The sequence below is a fragment of the Pieris napi genome, chromosome 18, assembly GCF_905475465.1.
Source record: "Pieris napi chromosome 18, ilPieNapi1.2, whole genome shotgun sequence".
Lineage (NCBI taxonomy): Eukaryota > Metazoa > Arthropoda > Insecta > Lepidoptera > Pieridae > Pieris > Pieris napi.
In genome coordinates, this window is record NC_062251.1 from 4,111,394 (window position 1) to 4,131,072 (window position 19,679).

General features: G+C 35.0%; 2 long non-coding RNA genes across 3 annotated transcripts; one reads left to right on the forward strand and one right to left on the reverse strand.

Annotated features, from left to right (window-relative positions):
- Nucleotides 1-3,769: 3,769 nt before the first annotated feature.
- On the reverse strand, nt 3,770-5,525 carry LOC125058415. The gene is made up of 2 exons (XR_007118392.1): nt 4,534-5,525; nt 3,770-4,205 (listed from the first exon to the last, which is right to left on the reverse strand). It is a non-coding gene; the product is annotated as an uncharacterized LOC125058415 (long non-coding RNA).
- Nucleotides 5,526-8,353: 2,828 nt separating this feature from the next.
- LOC125058411 lies at nt 8,354-10,925 on the forward strand. Of its 2 annotated transcripts, none has more exons than XR_007118388.1 (2): nt 8,354-8,996; nt 9,159-10,925. It is a non-coding gene; the product is annotated as an uncharacterized LOC125058411 (long non-coding RNA). The 2 variants fall into 2 exon arrangements; XR_007118389.1 differs by having other exon boundaries at nt 9,515-10,925.
- Nucleotides 10,926-19,679: the final 8,754 nt, after the last annotated feature.

The following is a 19,679-nucleotide window of genomic DNA, read 5'->3' on the forward strand; positions in this document are numbered from 1 at the left end:
AACTTACAACCAAATAGTGTTGTTGTTGTTGACAACGCACCTTATCATAACTCAATACAAAATCCTGCACCGAATAGTAATTCTAGAAAACAGCAAATGATTGACTGGCTGACATTGCGAAACATTGAGCATTCATCCACGTTGCTTAAGCCTCAATTATATGAACTGATTCTGCAAAACAAGGCGAGATTTGTAGAGTACAAGATAGACGAAATATTACGACAGCACGGTCATACTGTGCTGCGTTTACCACCATACCATCCGGAGTTTAATCCTATAGAAAATATATGGGGGATAGTGAAAACATATGTCGCAAAAAAGAATGTCGCAATGAATATGAAGGTTATAATGTCATTAGCTGAAGAAAAAATGAACGCCATAACTGTAGAGGAATGGAGAAAAGTTTGTCTGCATGCTATTGAGGAGGAAAACAAATATCAGGGTAGAGACGCAGCTTTAGACACAATATCAGAACGAATCATAATTAATTTAAATAATTCATCTGATGAAAGCGAGGATGGGGATGATTGTGATATGCCTGGGGTTGATGAATTATTAGAATAAAACATTTATGGCCGGAGAACACCTAATTCATACACGTCTTCACTGAAGTGAAAACCGGCATTCACTGCTTGTAATATTTGGAACTGGCTTATCTGCCTCATACAGTTCCATAGATTACAATGCAGTGGATACACATTTTCACGTCCGTATTAGTACGTAGTGCGTATGCGTAGACGTGTACGCATTTGGTGTGCTCCAGCCACAAACGTATATTACCTTTAAAAAAATAAAAACTAAAAATAAAATGTTGTTTTTTTTTTTATTTGCTGACCATACACTACTACAAACGCAAAAATTTCTCCAAGCTAATTTACCTGTAGCTCGATTGACATATCAGGCAAGTGATGCAGCACCATATGTTGTTCATATACAAACAACTCAGCAAAGTCCTAATGATAATGTTACAGTTCAACCTTTTGCTTTTGGTCGTTTTTTAAAAAGGAATTCTATCCACAACATTGTTTAGGTAAAAATTTAGAAATACGTCGCCATTAATGAGGATTGCAAGTGGGGGAGAGGGGTAGGGTTATCACCCCCTACCACTTCCACGCGCCGGAAACAGTTATTAAAAGAAATTTAAATAAAGACCGTGAAAAAACCATTTGTGAGGAGGCATATAATGCAAAAATAAGAAATGCATTTCTGGGACCAACAGCATCGTGCTCAAGCAAACTATCAGTCCTTCTAATCCTTACGGCATTATAAATGACTATGATTGTATAAAGGACACAAGGGATGCCTTACTTGAAAATTTACTTTTAACAAGCATATTTTCTAACAATAAGATTTTGCAAAAAGAAGAAATTACGAGAGAAAGAAACAGCTAATTCGCACACCCAGAAAATGTATTAATTGCAATGTTAACAGATCCCCAGAGGCACATTCATAAATTAGCTGCATTTTGAGATCAGCAACATCAAACCATTGCTTCTGTTTCAGTCACTAAAGATTAACTTTAACGCAACAGCATATGATCTTTTGAATTGGCAGAAAGTTTTACTGAACCCTATTAAAATCTGTAACCGAAGATAAAATAAGATTGTTTATTGAGCAGAAAGGAGAAGGAGAACTGGATTTACTACGTCTACCTTGTCACACTCAAGCAGTAGAGAGCTGTTAAACCGATGACCGAAGTTTCAGCCACTGTATGCGATAAAACATCGAGAGAGGGATTCATAAAAGCCCAGATACGAGGAAAGCGATGCCAAAATTCGACAGCAAGAAGGATTTTAACGGCACCTAAACTTATACTTTAAATAATAATTTAGCTAATTAGAATTGATATGACTTTATTTTAATATTCTTCTATTAAGAAACAAAAGATTCTTATAGTTTTCGGTCTTTATATTAAGAACAAAAGATCGTTGCTTGTCAATATGCTATGGCCCTTTTTTACTATATTTATTTAAGACTCCGGAGGCAGAAGACTCATTCCGAATGCTATCAAACTCCATACTCTTACAGTCACCATTTAGCACCTTTTCGTCAGTGTGCTCCTAAAAAAACCACTTCAAAACTTTTTTTATCTTCATACTACACATGTAAGTGTATATATCATATCAGAGAGTCCACTGTGAGAATTTCTCTCATTTCCTACAGTGTAAGAACACACTACAAAGACACCAAATACCGCTGCCCAGCCACCGTCCCCACTTGCGCTATGTGCGCAAAAATGCGTAAAACAAAATGCAGGCGGCTTCAGAATTTATCTCTCGTCTCGGACCGGTGGATTGGCCACCAGACCAACCGAAATCTTCGAGCGACTCATTCAAAATTGATGTTTACGGATGGACGAATTAAAGCGCAGTTGCGGCCAACATTTGAAAAGGATTATCTTTAAAAAATAAATGTCGTGAATGGTTCTACACAAAAATAAGAAATTCATGCCGAACACCTCCGTCGCGAAAGGGCTCGTGATAACAAACGGAGAGAACTAATGAAAAGAAAAATGGAGACAGATGTAGATATGACAATGTTGGCTAAAATAACCGAAGAATTCCACTAGTCATTAGCAAGACCCTTCTGTTTGGCTTTTACGTAACAACGCATGCGTCTTGTTACCAAAACAAGCTGCCGTCATAATTTGACTTGTAACTTTTATATTTTTTCAGTGTTTATTTTAAGTTTGTTTGTTTTTAGATTTGTTTTAAGTTATTCAATTTGTTAATGCAGTCCGTGACCCAGTCTTGTGATGGCACGTCGAACGCGACCCATACATGTACACAGTGCAACAAGTCATTCAAATCTTTTGAAAGGCCTCAACATACACACCAAAAAAAAAGGAAATGTATTAGCCAAAACAGTTCACCTAGACTTCTATCCTATTATTCCGAGTGCGCCTACTTATGTAGCCAACGATCCAACTCCTTTCCACACATATCTTAGCCGTATGAAAAATAGTATACCCATAGTTAAAAGAATCCCTCGAGGAGCTCGAATAACCGTTGCTACGCATTTGTCACAATTAATCTAGAAATGTTACATGAGCAATTGTGCTCAAGACTGGCAGAACCTATTTATTTGAATTTCCCTAATTCATTCAAACTAGACTTCATGAAAATTTGAATAACGACTATAAAGAGTCGTACGAGGAATTGACAGACATGGAGGAGGAAGAGATTACTACAGAAGAGGGTTACGTCTCTATGCTCGCAAATCTTGCGCAAGCTCATTCCTTAGTACAGAGTACTGGAAAAATCTCACAAACTATTTCCTTAAAGGACGTTAAACAATAGATATTTGGTAGGCAAAAGCTAGTCTTCTAGGATCTTGTGTCTTTTCGTTTTGCAGACAGTTCGGTGGTAAACGGCTTAGTTTTGCTTATACAATTTTAATTGGTGTTGGCAGCACTTCTTCGTAAACGAAGCGCATAAACTTTTTTGCTTGCGATTTGTTTGAGCGCGCTAGTAGAGCGTAGATACCGGGTTCTGATACAAAAAGCGTCTCTGGGTGCCAGTTCGGTGGCGTTTCAAGATGGGCCCAACTTGTTCCATGAACATTTCCATTCATCTGGAACAATTCTATAAGCTTTTTTAACATTCTCATAGCCCAAGAGCAATGCAAACTCCTTTAGTTTACAATAAATATTATTGTCCTTGACGTATGCCCAACATTTGAAATCACTGTCCTCGTCGCCAAGTTTGGCCAACGGAAAATTGAAACGTTGCAAAGACATGATGCTCTCTTATAACACAGCATTTTTCTATTTTACAGGTATATGCCAAAGAAAGCACCTGAACGAATAATATGTTCACATAAAAATAAACATCTAAAATGTTCGAGTTTGACAATGACTGATGGAGACTTTAATGCTCATCACACCTCTTGGGGTTGTGGCTCAGACTCAATACGTGATCGTCATGTTTTGGATGTTATTGACGATAATAATTTAGTTCTGCTATAATAATAGTTCTGTTATAATAACGGTCAAGCAACAACAGTTGTATCTTTAACTTGGAGTCTTAATGCCCTGGTTTCTTCATCCTTAGCACTTAGTTGTGAATGGCGTTTGCACGATAGCCCTCTTGGTTATCTTCTTCCTATTCGGTGCACTCTTGACAGAGCGGTCGTGATCGCTAGGAAGTAGTTGTAATATTTGGGCCAGATGTGATGCGCTTCACGACGTTTTGCTTATCACATTCCTGTAATTATAAGAGTAAATGTTAGTGTTAAACCTCTTCCAGCCAGTAATGCAGGATATCCTTTTACAGAAGAGAACAAGATTTTGTAAATATATTATATTTGCACACTGGTAATAAACAAGTTTTGTGACAATCCTTAATAGCTTCCAAACAATAGAATGCCCCCTTACTAGATTAGATTTAATTAATTTAGACAAGTTACTATAACAAATATGACCAAATCGATATTAGCTGCATTCCTTTATATTAAGGTTAAAGCTTATTTCATACAAGTTATTTCTTTGTCCAAAACACATTAATTTGTTCATACTATAAATAAAAACTTTACCATTATTAAAATCAATCTTGTTTCCTCGTGTTTCTATTTTCTTCACAGATAGTAAATTTTGCATTATGTTTGGAACTAAAAATACATTTTTTAGAACACCATTTACAGACTGACCATAAACTTTACTTCAACATTTATATTTCCTACTCCAATTGCTTTCATATAGTTATTATTCTTTGCTACAGCTATGAACTTATTACCATTTCCTTGTAGATGTCGACAATTCTTATATAAATGTCCTGGTTTCCCACAATTGTAAAATAACTTTGGAGTATTATTATTTGCCAATGCAGATGGAATATTATTACTTGTACTTCTAAGATCTGTTTCTTTCAGTACAGCCCTTCTTTCTACTTCTGATCTCAATCTTGTTTTCACTATATCTATAGTTAGTTCCTTTGAAGGCATACTTTCTAATATTGTGGTAACTGTTTCCAAACTTTTTGGCATTGCCAATAATAAACAGCAAATACTTTCTTGGGTTGTCAACTCCACACCACATGCATTTACTTTTCTTATATTTTCTTCAAATTCTAGTGAAAAAGTTTCAAGGTTATTTTCACCATGTAGTTTCATAGTCATAAGTATTTTTCTTGGTAGTAATTGACTTGGCCTCTCTTCTATAGTGTCCCACATTCAATAAGCAGTGTTTTTATTTCTAATTATATCATATCCAATTGGGAATCGTGGACGCATTGAATAATATACGACTTACATTTTTTATCTTTCATTGCATTGTGACTCTCACTTATTTTCTTCTGAAATGTTACATCTATACATTCTAAACAATCCTTTTCTTCTAATAATGTAAGGATTCGAAACTTCCATGTATGATAATTGTCACCATTTAACAATTCATTATTCAATATTGAAATTTGAAAGAGTTCTTGGGCGTTGGCCGTTAGCTCACTTGGCGTCCATTTTGTCCTTTTATAATTTTCAGTCAGTGTTGCCAACTCGATTAAATCAAATGTTGCTAGACCGAAGGTTAAAAAGTCGCTAGAAGTCGCTAGATGATGAAAGTTTGTTTGGTATGAAGAAAAACCTAAAAAAATTAGGTATTATATTCTTAAAGAAAAAACTTTTTACCGGATTAAAGTTATGTATTATTATAAATTTAAAATTATGATAAATAATTATGTTAACAATTATTTAACATAATTTTAAATTTATAATAATACATAACTTTTTTTTTTTTTTTTATATTATGGCAACAGCTTCAACTTTAATCCGGTAAAAAGTTTTTTCTTTAAATGTGTAAAGGTTATGTTAATCAAAGACAATACTATATTATATTCTTTATTCGCATAAACGAGCTCCCCCATTTGGGCTATCCCGATAAGTATCTCGTTAGGTAATGATAGGACGATGACTTTCAGTGACCACATTTTTTATAAAGCAATGTCAAACATTATATTATTAATAAAATGTACATTTTATGTAGTTAAAAAAATCTTCAATCAAAACTTAAATAAGTTAACCCTATTCTAACCAAATAATTGGCCCCTGACAAGGGGCAACACATAAATCTACTATTTCGTGTAAGTTGCCCGGATGTTGAGGTTGAGGTTTGTGAATTACTGTTACTCTTAAATGAGTATGATTTGTTGGTTCCAATAAGTCTTAGTACATCTGATGGTAACACATAGTCAAAACATTTTTTGTTCATTCGTTTTAAGGAACATTTGATCATTATAATAGAATTCAGTATTGTTAGCCCCATGCGATTGCGTAGTTTTGATTTGATTAAATTCATGGTACCAAAAATTGTATGAAAAGTCGACTTTAACTGAGTTAATATAAGGTTTATGTTATTGGCAATAACATTGGGGTTATGGAACAACAAGAGACCACAAAGTAGTAGCGCGTTTACAAAGCCTGTTAGGCTAAAATCATCTCGAATATTATTATATAAAAAAAAACAAGTCTGAAAAGGCGCCAGAAATGTCGCTAAATTATTTTAGTCGCTAAATTGAAATAAAATCTCGCTTTTCATGTTAAAATGTCGCTTAATTTAGCGACAAAGTCACTAAATTGGCAACACTGTTTTCAGTGTGAATTTTCAATGTGACCGTTTAAAAAATGGGGATCAACTAAAACTACAAGGTGCCAGTACTAAATAATACTAAAACACATGCTGAATTATACCTACTAAAACAAAAAGTGAAAGAGATTTTTTTTATTAAATTAATTTAAAACACTTATAGTCAGTTACTTTTTAATTTTACCAATTACACACCTTCATTATACAAACATATTAAAATAATAATAAATATTTACAATAAGTTACAAACAAACACAACTACAAATAGTATTCAATTGAGCAGATTTAGTGCGTTTGCAGAAAAACCCTTTGGGATTTCCGAATCATAAAACATTTTGCTGAATAAATCGCTGAGATGATCCATGGCCCGAGATGGTAAGTTGTGTTCTGCCAACTCTGTATAAAATATAAGCTCTGCTTTTCTTTGAAATAATTTATCATCGATCTGAAAATAAACAGGATTTGATTTATTTTCTATCGTAAAAATAAGTAAAATAACTACCTATTTCTTATCTTGGGAAACTAGTGTCTCATACATTTGAAAATTAATATTCTTGATAAAAATATTACATATGTTGAACCCTGCAAACTTATCTTTTCATCCCACAAAATCTGCTTAAAAATGTTGCTCCACAAGTTTTACACAAGGCGTTCTCACTATTTTTCTCTTTTGTCAACCAAGACGAAAATTCAGGATTTTGTTACCACTCAGATCTATATTTCTGATCGTATTTCAGCTTCATTATCATCACTACACACGCACGATGACATAGAGAGACATAAATAAAGAACACAAAAATCCGTGGTCTCTTTAATACTTATAGTTAGGAATCAATTTTTAAGTTTCAGTAAATTCCCCGCGACGTACAGAATGTAACGTAGATAGGTAGCTAAAGCACGATTCGCGGTTTTTGAAGTGAAACTTCTTTATCGGGGTTGGAAAAAAATTTAGTGTAAAATTTTTTCGTTACGCGTCACATTTTTCCGTTACGCGCCATCTTTTGAAGCGAAACTTCGTTATCGACGTATGGGAGAAATTTTGTAGCAGGTTACGCGCCATGTTGCTTTTTGAAGTCAAACTTCTTTATCGGCGTTGGAAAAAAATTTACACACATTTGTCACATTTTTCGGTTACGCGCCATCTTTTTCTTGTCCCTACCACGGTTTATCCAACCGGTTGGTAACAAAAATATATAATAACGATAACAATAATAGTAATACCTTTAATAATTTTAAAGGCCGGCAACGCACCCACTAAAATGGGTGTCTATGGGCTGCGTGGACTACCCTTTTTGGTCGTCCCGCAAGCTCGTTTGCTCCCCTATTATATAAAAAAAAAAAAAATAATACTAATAATTCCATTACAATTAATGAAATTCTTTAATAATCTTAGTAGTACAGTAATAAGTTAAAATGAAATAATTGTATTTGTATTCATGTCTATGATAATAAAAGCCTTTTGTTAAACTTTATCTAATTTAACTTTATTTAACCAATTTCTGTAAAGTTGCATATAGTAGATCATTTTTCGAAAAATAAGGTCATAAAGAAGTTTCACTTCTTACGTGTGTACACCTAGTACACGCACACATTTTTTTTTAGCATTAACCGTTCGAAAGAGACAAAATGATTCAATTGCGGTAAACATCAGACAAAGACTAAATCATGTGAACGAATCGAAATGACTGTTGCCCGCCCAGCCCAAAAATGTATAAATAATTAGTTTTAAAATGTTGATAGTTTAAAAATGTACCAAAAAATACCAGAATATGAAAGGATACCAAAAATACTAAATTAGGTAGACGGAGCCCGAATTATACCGATTTGGTACAGAATATACTAAAATCGGTCACACTGCAACTGGGCCCATAAATTATTAGTGCGCTACATAGACCACAGATTAAACAAATCATGAGATAAGCATTAGCAATTTGAGCCTTAAGTTGAGTTTGGTTCAAGTTGGGTTTAGGCACTGTTTTATTTACATTAATTACAATTTTTACATTTTTATTTAATTTATGTACATTTTGGCTTATTTATGGTAGGGTCTTAACAATGCTGCTCGACTGTGCAGGTAAACACGGAAAATCAGATGACGTAATTAATAATTAACAAAATGTACAATTATTTACACTGACTAAAATAAGTTTTGGTAATATTTACACAAGATATTTGAACGAAAAACTGTAAAGATCATTAAATCGATCGCCACATTTGGAGTTCCCGCCAAAAGTCCCACAGATTATTATTGCGCTACATAGACCACAGATTAAATAAATCATAAGCATAAAGCATTACTTTACAACAAAATCCATAAATTAAGCAATTATAGTAGACTGTAGATTGTAGAATTCAATTAAAAATTATTTATAGTTCCAGGCTCCAGCCTCGAGGTGCTCGTTTTAAATTCGATGTTAAGGTAAATCCAAAAGTTTGTCCGTTCAATCTAATTAGTCAATCCGGGGAGTACAATCCTTTTAAATGTCTTGAAGTTTGAACCTATTAGAAATAAATTCATAAATGATATCATGCATATCATGGTTCTTAAGCAAGTCTTGAATTCAGCACGGGATATTTTCAGGTCTTCTATGATAGTTTAACAAATTAGATGATAAACAAAGGCCTTGGATATGGAATTCAAGGCATTCGAAGAATATGTGGTCTAAAGTTTGATCGACGTGGTATCGTGGATGCGGTGTAAATGTGAATTAAATCTGCTATGTCCGAATCTAAGGCGGCAAAGTATTGTGTAAAATCTTCTGGTTTTGTAATTGCTGGATTTACAAAACCATGGCATTCCAATATCTTGGTTGATTGCAGCATACCAAGTGCCCCTTCTCGCTAAACTTTCTTGCCAAACATCTTTCCAATTCTGATTAAGTTTTGAATTTAGAAGTGGCAGTAAATCAATGTACGGAAGGTTAACTTTGTCAACAGCGCTGCTGTCACTGAAAACAATCGCATATACAAGGAAATCCACATGCTCCTTGCCTGAGACTTCTATATGCGAGGGCGGCCATAATAATTCCACACTGTAATTTCATAAAGTTAGTATTTGATTTTGGGGATAATGTAGCTTGACTTAGCACTGAATTGATGATTCTGTAGAGCTTTTAGAACACTCATGCTGTCTGTGATGATTAACCAAAATCTTTCAGAACAATCTTCAATGAATCTTAATACAGCAACAATAGCAAGAGCTTCTGCAGAAAATATGCTCAAATTTTCCTTTAATTTAGTACCTTGCCTAAACTTCAAACTTGGAATATAGAATGCCATTGAAATCCTAACCTTCTTTTTACAGCCATCTGTGTAAATATGATTATAATTGTGATATTGAGTTATAAGATTATAGACTTCATGTCGATCTCTCAGTTTATTGTCTATAACTATGCTGATGCATCCATAATACTTTCATAGCTCTTAGTATAGCCAACCCAGTTATCTGATTTAAAGGTGCTGTGCTGATTGATCAGATTTAACAAGGGAGCTCATGCAAAAGAAAGGGATGATTGCTTGAGAGAGGGAACTTCACAGGGTAACTATTGTTCAGATGGATAAGTTTGTTAAGCAAGTGATTATGTCTAGAAAGTTAGTTTTTAGATATTGAAACCTTAAGAATAGTAGAGGAGTGTTGAAATTATGGGAGTTGTTCTCATTGCCCCAGTAATGAGTCTCATGATTTTGAATGTCTAATTTGTGAAGAAATTGGTTATTTGAAGCAAAACAAAAGAAACTGTATTCGAAGTGACTACAAACGAGAGATTTGTATAGAGCTAAAAGAATTTTAGGATCAGAGCCCTATGTTCCAGCAAGAGACATCAAAATATTCAGCGCCTTTATAGCTCTGTCAGTTACACAATCAACATATTCACCCCTGGATAAATTGTTAACACCCAAGAACTAAGAAAAAGGAGGGCTGCAATTACCCGGACTGTGAAGGCTTACAATAGTTAATTCCTTGCAATTTGAATATTTCATTCTAATGGCTATATTTTGAAGGGAATTATCGTAAACAGTATTAACATTAGAGTAAGAGATAGATCTATGTACAAGTATGGCTACACCATTGTGAGAGTTTCCTCAGTCTAGTCTTACTACATTGTAATTAAGCAATTTAAATTTATGATGAGGTATAAAGACTCGCAAATAATGGCCAAAATGATCCAAAAGAAAATGGTTGAAAATATGTTGATTGTGCAATATACTCTGAACATTCCACTGAACTATATTTAAAGTATCCATTAGGATATAATTGAAGATTTCTTACCACAATGCTTTTTGAAGGTATCTTTTATAGTTTCGGAGCAATTTTTTGAATCATTGGTCCAGTTGAGGGTGATTAATTTAACAAGTGATTCAGTAATGGTTTTAACAATTAATTCTGAATTAAGTAATGAAAGAAATTGGTCTGTTTTAATATCTGAGGGAAAATTTGTGTTATTAAGGGCTTGTGCATAACTTTTATTTTGAAATTTATCTTTATTTAGCAGAATTATTGATTTTTTGACTGGGCAATTAGAAGATATTGAAATGTGGTTGCCACAATGGCAACAAGAGGCATATTTGGTGTTGACATTGCAAGATTTAAAGTTGTGACCTTCTCTACAGATTTCTCCTTTCGGCGTTTTTACAAAATTTGCCAATGTGACCATATCTCAAGCAACTGAGGCACTGTTTTACCTCCAGTATGTACGCACGAACTTCAAATCTCCAACTATTAAGGTCAACACTCTTTGTAAAATTGGGCAAGAAAATGTAATGGACACAGTTTTTGTAGGTTCATATTTTATAGTGCTGTTCTCGGTAGTCCGTCTGATCGAGACTATATTTTTTGTGCTGGTCAAGGCGCTATATATCTCCTTGTTTGAAAGGTCTATCGGCACGTGACTAATAACGCCAGTTGTTTCTGTGCTCTCTGGTATGCTAGCATAGTTTGTGGCCATCCAGGAACTTTTTATTATTTAGAGCTGCTTTAGCCGAAGTCTCTCAAATATCTTTTTTTTTTATAAAACGGGGGGCATACGGGCAGGGGGCTCACCTAATGTTATGTGATACCGCCGCCCATGGACACTCTCAATGCCAGAGGGCTTGCGAGTGCGTTGCCGGCCTTTTAAGAATTGGTACGCTCTTTTCTTGAAGGACCCCAAGTCGTTCGGAAATACTTCAGTGGGCAGCTGGTTCCACATCGTGGTGGTGCGCGGCAAAAACTGCCTTGAAAAACGCTCAGTTGTAGAACGGCGGACGTCGAGGTGATACGGGTGGAATTTCGTATTCTGCCTCAACGTCCGATCACTCCTACTTTGTTTGTTAATTTAAAAAAAAAATTGCTTTGTTAATTCTTTTAATTGTTTCACGCCTTTATTGTCACGTTTGATTGCGTTGGCGAAAGACATTGTATCTCTCGAGCCTATTGGTTTATCTTTGTCAATGCTTTCCAGGAAGACAATATATTCAAAATTGCCATCATCTTCAGGATAGAAACGGACATAATTAGGTAATTTAAACGGAAGGTCTTATCAGCGTCTTTTTCCGAGATAATGTCCGACTCAGAGTCCCGCACCGCAGCGGTTTACTCGGTGTCTCTTACTCCTTTTTCTTAGGGGAAGCGGGGGCATGCTGGGGTATCTAAGGAAAATACCAACAATACAGTATAATCATTACGTTTATTATGCTTATTTGTTTATGGCACAATGTCTTATTAATCTAACTACAATTTGGCATAGTCTTTGGGAGATGAACTTATAGCATTTTTTAAAATAAATGATTTAATAGGAACTTTCGAAAAACCATCTTGCCCCTTACTATGGGGTAAGATGGGGTAATGAAAATGGGGCAAGATGGTGTAATGAAAATGGGGCAAGATGGGGGTAATGAAAATGGGGCAAGATGGGGTAAGCTAATTATTATCACAAATGCAAATAAGAAGTTCTTGGGTGTTTTCATCATCCACACCAGCACAACCATTGTGAGCCCAACGTCCACAAAGCTGGTAGTCTACCCAACCTACGAATGATTTCAGAAAACTATGATTTTCATCATTAAAATTGAGACAAATTGAATCTTCATCATCGTCATTTATCGTTTTGGCTGCAATTGTAGTCTTTTCTTTCATCTTAGCATTTTTTTTAGCCGAGGATAATTAGGATTCGATACTTTCCTCAGTTTTTTTCAAATTCTCTAACTAATTTTTATAAGGAGTTGAAGTAGTGGCGTAGCTACCTTGGGTGGCACCCGGTGCGGAAGTTGGTGGTGTCACCCCATCGAAAGTAAAAAGCCAGTGATTAATAGATTCTAATCCGATTGCATGAGCTTTGTGATAATTAATTTGCTCATTTCCAACTGTTCCAGAACTTAATGATATTGTAGGAGATGTAGGTGTTCGTGTGTATTTAGGGAACGCAAGCAGAATTTGTAAGGTGCTACATCTATCATTTTTTCGATTGTTCTGTCATTATTTTGTTCCCTCATATCTCTAGTTTCCTGAAACCGATAATTGATGTGTTTTGCAATTTCTTTGAGTACAGATGTTAAATCCCTAACAGTTGTATAAGTGCTGACTATCTCTATGAGAGTCTGACCATTATAAACATACTTTCCCCTCATGTCTCCATATTTGAAATTCATCACCTGATTTCCCATTTTGCATATTCTAGAAACACCTCGCTTATTGTATATCGCGACATCTCTTCCTTCTCTTGGATCAGGACACACTGTCATGTTTCCCCTTTTATGCTCCAATGTTGTTGACTTTTCAAAAAGTGCTCTTGCCCATAAAAACTCTATCGAGTCGCTCACCATCACTGAGTCAAGCATAGTAAGAAACTGGGTGTTATCAAGTTACACTAGATGGAAACTTAGACATTCTACTGCCTGGAACTAGATTGACTATCCCTGTTCATATATCAAGAAATTCTCTGTCTTCATTATCTTCCGAAGTGATTTGTAAGAGCCACTTGATGATCAATCACTTCAATATAAAAGAGACTATAAAGGAAATGTTTAATTACTATTTGAGGCATGAGGACGATCCGATAATGCTCGGGGACTCGACGATGCGGCTATATAGAAATGATATGTTTGTTGTATGTATGTTATATGTATTTAGTATGTAAAGTGTTTATATATTATATTATTGTATTTATATATTATATTATTGTATTTATATAGTAGTTAGTTTTATTAAATGTGTAATTGTGTTAGTAATTGTGGCTACGCCACAATATCAACTGCGTTGTATTTGGAAAAGGTTGATGAAGTTTAAACCATTCAACTAGCACCTTTACGTCTTTATCATCCTTTTTTACTCTTCAATCTCTAGAATCTTCGTGTTGTTCTGTCGAGTTGAGTCGAGATGTTACATCACTTTTACATTTCTTCACATATAGTATTTGTGAGAAACATCTTTTTTACACCTAATTGCTCATGCAAGATTATTTGTATTTGACTCATGCCAATGTCTAAAGTTGCCTGAATTTCGGGGTATGTCACATGTCGATCTTCCTCAATCAGCTTACGCACAGCATCAACGTTTTCTTGGGTGACTGCAGTTTTTGGACGACCTTCACGGGGATCATCTCTGAGCTTGACACGTCCACGTTGAAATTCAGCAAACCAGCGATAAATTGTGGTTTTTGGATGGGGCTCCATCACCAAATGCAGAAATCATCCGGTCAACACACTGTTTTTGTGATAAACCACTTCGAAAGTCATAATAAATCAACGCTCTTGAATTTCCTCGAGTCAATTCCATTTTCTCAACGACTAAACAAGTTTGACTAAACTTTGTGACAAGACCGAGAATCTTTTTTTAAATAAATAAATGGCATTAGATTTAAAAAAAAAAGAGTTTCAATTAAAAAGATTTAAATATGACAGGAACAGTGGTGTTATTCCATTCCCGATACTTTTAGTGCAGCCTATGTACTTAGGGACACTAAGTTGGTGCCAAGGTTCGGTACGTATAAGGTGTCTTGTAAGTGCGTTTTTAGTTATAAAGGAAACTATTCCTTTACCTTTTATCTCTGCTGTGTTCTCGTCCGTCGCAAAGTTAAGTTTTCTGGATGTACTATCTATTGTTTTAAATAAGTCTTACAACCACGTGCAACCACTGTCTAAAACCCATATGTTGTTTTTAAGTTTCTTATTATTTGTAAAAAAAACACTGCATTATGTAATTATTTTTATGAGATGAATCAAATTTCTTAGCTTGTTTACCTTTATTTTCCTTCCAGCAGTTTGAACAAATTTTATGGTGTTTTTGTATAAAGATATTACCTTTTCGTTTACAAACTTTACACGATGCATATAAAGCTTCTTCTTGAATAGAGGATTCAGGTTCGTCGTCATTGATTTTATTATATATATATATTATTTTAATTTTCAACTAGTCAGACTTAGGAAGAACTCGATCTAGATCTCGTGTTTCAATAGCGACTCTGAAGTTCTCGTATTCTTTCGAGAGGCTGTATAGCATTAATATTGTTAAAAGGTCTTCATTGATAATTATGTCCATGTCTGCCAGTTTGTTAACTATATCCATGAATTTGTTTAGATGACTTTGTATCTCATGCCCATCTAATTTATTTAGGATTAGTTGTTTCAGTAAAAAAGCTTCACGGGCAGGTCCTTTGCTAGCGTAAATGTCTTGTAGTTTACTCCAAACGGCTTTGGCAGATAGGCATTTTTTAATTTGGTTAAGCTCAGAGGGAGAAATCATAAGAATTAGTTCCGATCTGGCTTGTCTGTCACCTTCTGTTTCAGCTGCACTTGGATCCTTACTTAACCCTTTATAGGACACCCTCGCTTATTTAATTTTTTTTTTGTATATTTTCCATCTGCAATCAGTGCTTTCACTTTTAGCAAATATGTTGGATGCTTATCTCGTTCGGAGTGTGTCCTCCAGTGAGAACATCTACTCATAATTCTTCACATTATAGAATGTCTTTTCGCTTAAGGCGTTTAACATAGCTCTGCATCGTGAGTTGTCGTGCAAGGGCATTGGGGTGGGCTGCTAGCCGTTCCCTGTATCTGGTCTTGATATTAGTTATTTCTTCTCTCACTGTGAGCATTCCCAGGTGTTCGTGGATCTCAGCATTAGTCACATACCAGGGGACATTACTGATAGTCCGGAGAATAATGTTCTGTATTCTTTGTATGCGCATGATGGAGGAGTTACAAGCACTACCCCATAGTTGAAGGCAAATTTTAAAAATTGATAAAAAGAGTATGCCAGCCTATTTTATTAATAAAACATAGTAGAAATATCCACAGTTTGAGAAAAACTACTAAATGTGGTATCCATTATAATAGCCACCGTCTGTTACTGCAGACTATTGCGTACCCCTCTATGCATCTTATCTTATTTTACACATTATTTATTGTTGAGAAATTGAAAAGAATAACAGATAATGAAACGAAACATAATATTTAAACTTTTTTTTTCCACCTTGTAAATGATAGGGTCTAAAACATTCTACACATAAGACATTGCATGTTTTACATTCATACACGCTTCTTTTGACTTAAATTTTTGTGCTGCAAAACCTACAGCGGCGTGAGTTACAGCGACCAGAATTTACCAGTTCATGACCAGCGATCAAGGGGTTTTCTTCAAAATTGTCTTCTTGGAAGTAGTCTTTTATCATTCAGGTTAAAAAGGTTTGTGCATTTTTATCGTGGCGACACCGTCTGTCCTCTTCCAAAATAGCACTTCCATGGTACTTCTTCCATGCAGTTTTTAAGATACGAGTTGAAACGGCAAGAGTATTAATAAACATAGTTTGGCAGTCTTCGGTTTTCTCGCAGTGAGATTCGCTAGAACCTGTGATCAGCGCAGATAATACTTAAAAGTATGCTTTCTATTATTAGAAGTGTCTTGAGTCAGGCATCTATTCTTCTTCATTTTATCGGAATATTTGATGATGAAATTCCACTGCATACCTCGATTTTGTGAAATTTTGTGAAGCATTCCAACCGCTGTTGGTGAGATATTTTATCAGGACATTTGTAATGGCATTTACATGATGGCCCCATCGTTTTTTCGTCTACGGCTTTTCCTTTTTTCATGACATATTTCTTACCTTAGTTCTTATAGTCCAAGAGCCCGGGGCCGCCAGACGTTACTTATTTTCTGAGTAACAAAATGTATCGTACAGAGTAGTGTATACTCTGAAGGTAAACATACCTGCTAGCTTGGACCGGCGGTCAATTTACAGGTACCAGGTGCTAAAGGCACATAAAAATATCGTTTACTTTTCTTAAAGTGTGAGTGATAATTTTTGTATATATTTTATACAATTTTATTAGAAATTTAAAGTTAACACTGCCAGACAGTTTTCGTCGGCGGTTATTTCCGCCAGACGCTTTAAAGTTTGCGAAAAAATAACGCAAGTTTACTTAGTCTGAGTCTTGATTTTGATACATGATATTTTGAAAACTATTTCAACACTATTTCCAAACAGCCAGACAAATTGTAGGGGCCAAATATCCCCCAGATATATTTAAAATCTCGCCGTGAGTATGAGCGCGCACATAATGGTTTGACGGTTTTATATCACAGGCCCATTAAATTTATGTTTACTCTCAGTCTTGTAAGATTTTTGAGTAATGATTAAACCATATTTTAGTGCTCAATTACAAATTATAAATTTCAGTATGATAGAAATTGTTAACTTATGGGCGAAAGGTTCATACTAAAAGTAATTAGAAAATTAATTTTGTTACTACCATTTAATTCTATAAAAAAAATATTTATTCGCATTTTTCTACAAAATGTAAAAAGATATGTAGAGAAAGTATTATAAAAAAATGTATTCAAGATTAGTTATTCTCCAATAATAAGTATATTGTAGATTTTAATTTTCGTCGTCGTCATCGTTGATATTTGATAACTCGTCATCTAGCCAATCTTTTATTATAGTTTTGTACACAAATAATATGCTTTAATTAGCCAACGTTCGAATCAATTGTCTTGACGATGATTTGACAAGTTGCCCGATCTGCTTTGTTCCAACCTTTCATTACTGCTGCGTGAGCCGCACGTTGATCCGCCGTCGCATTACCAACCAGCACCGGTTTAGTCAACTCTCCAATACTGACTTCATAGGCTCCATCAGTTGTACGCAATAAATTACGCACCATAAATTTCCAAATATTCCAGTTTTCCGAACCCTTCAACTTCTCAATACTTTGAAATTCCATGGTTGTCAGTCACCAAAATTCCAGCAACTATCACCACCAGGTTATGATTTGAAAATGTCCCCGAAAACACTATTTGTTTCGTTCAATCTTCGTTGAAAACGTTGGTCCAATCAAATCGAACCACGCTCTGCTACCATATTATAGTTTTGTACACAAATATTATGCTTTAATTAGCCAACGTTCGAATACAACTTTTATTGACAAAAATTGATTGACAGAATTCAGAGAGTGACAGTTGACAATAGGTTAATGGAATACAATTCAAATTCTAAATATCAAGGTTTTACATCAATATCTTTGTATTGAGTGTGTATGTCATCATCATCGTCATCAATATCAGCATTATTCGTTTCTGCCTCTGTAAAAACAAATAACATAATTAAGAATCGAATAGCTTTAAATGTATAAAAGAAATTTTAGAAAAATACCTGAGTTTTTGTCAAGCGATTCACTGACGAAAGCTGGTAATTGGTCTCCATCGAACCAATCGAATTGATACTGGTTGTCTTCTAACTTCCATCCATTATTCTCAGGCCTGAAAATACCAAGCATCTGTGTTCGTCTTTTTCGAAAACGACCATAATCTTGTTTTTCGATAGTAGAGTGATCTTGAGTGGGGCATATCCACCCAGAGACTGATCAAGAGTTCTGACCGCTCTAGGCTATTTATGATGCGCCCCCGCCAGGTGACAGGTGTGTTACAAACGGTCTAAAAAGTAGTATATTAGTTTTGACTTTGTTTACTAGTGTGAAAATTTTAACATGCTTCATACTATCTATGAAAGTTTACAAATCGATCTGCAAGCGAAACGAATGCTGTCCTTTAATTTGCAGCCGACATGTAACCATTTTTAGCTGAACGTACACAAAGATCGTAATGCATGATTAATCGAACAATATGACATTTTTCAGGATTGAAGTTCATTCCATTTAAACTACACCACATTATCAAATTGTCCAGATCATTTTGCAGTGACATTGCTTCCTCCGGTGAGTTCACAGTTCTATATAAATTTAAATCATCAGCGAAAATCAAGAATTTAGACTCTTGAACGCAGTTTCCGATGTCGTTGATGAAAATATTAAAGAATAATGGACCTAAGTGTGACCCTTGAGGCACTCCAGATATGGCAGTGAATTCTTTGGATTGGTACCCACCAACTACAACTACTGACTGCCTATTTGACAAGTATGATCTGCATATGCCATCAATTCCAATAGAGGAGAGTTTGTGTATCAACGTAATCCAAAACTATCCATAACTAAGGCATGATTTCACTCTGTTTGCCTGGTTATTGTTTTCAATACTAGTGCAGAAGTGTCTCCAGCACTCTTGCTTTCTAGTACGAGAAGTTTTTTAAACTGCCTTCTTGCGACTGTATACTTGTCTCAATCACTGGGCATCATTGTGTTGCCCGCTCTATTGAACAGTTTTCTGACCTTCCGACGGTGTCTCTCCAATTCGGGCAATGTGCCCCGTTTTCACTTCATCAAAATGAAATTTTGGTTTCTTTCTTCTTAGGGGAAACATGTACAAAATTATCCCTCTAAGGGAAAATGCAAATAAAAGCGAAAATATTATAGTCATCGAAATTGTTAAATTAAATTTGGATTGTTTACATAAGTGCGGTAATATTGGCTTACTTGTTTTTGTAGAAATATATGTATTTTTGGAATTATTACATATTTCTTGAAAGCTTACTAAAGGATCATTTTGAACACATGGGTGTCTAAAATGATCCCAGGGGTAAGGACAAAATGATCCCCCGGGAATTTAGGCACCAATTAAAAGATTTCCGTAATTTTATTGTAATTATATATTAAAAAAAGACATCTGCTTATAATGATTAGGAGCCTAAGTCTTCAATTTTAAGCTTGAGATCAAAATGTTACAAGTATG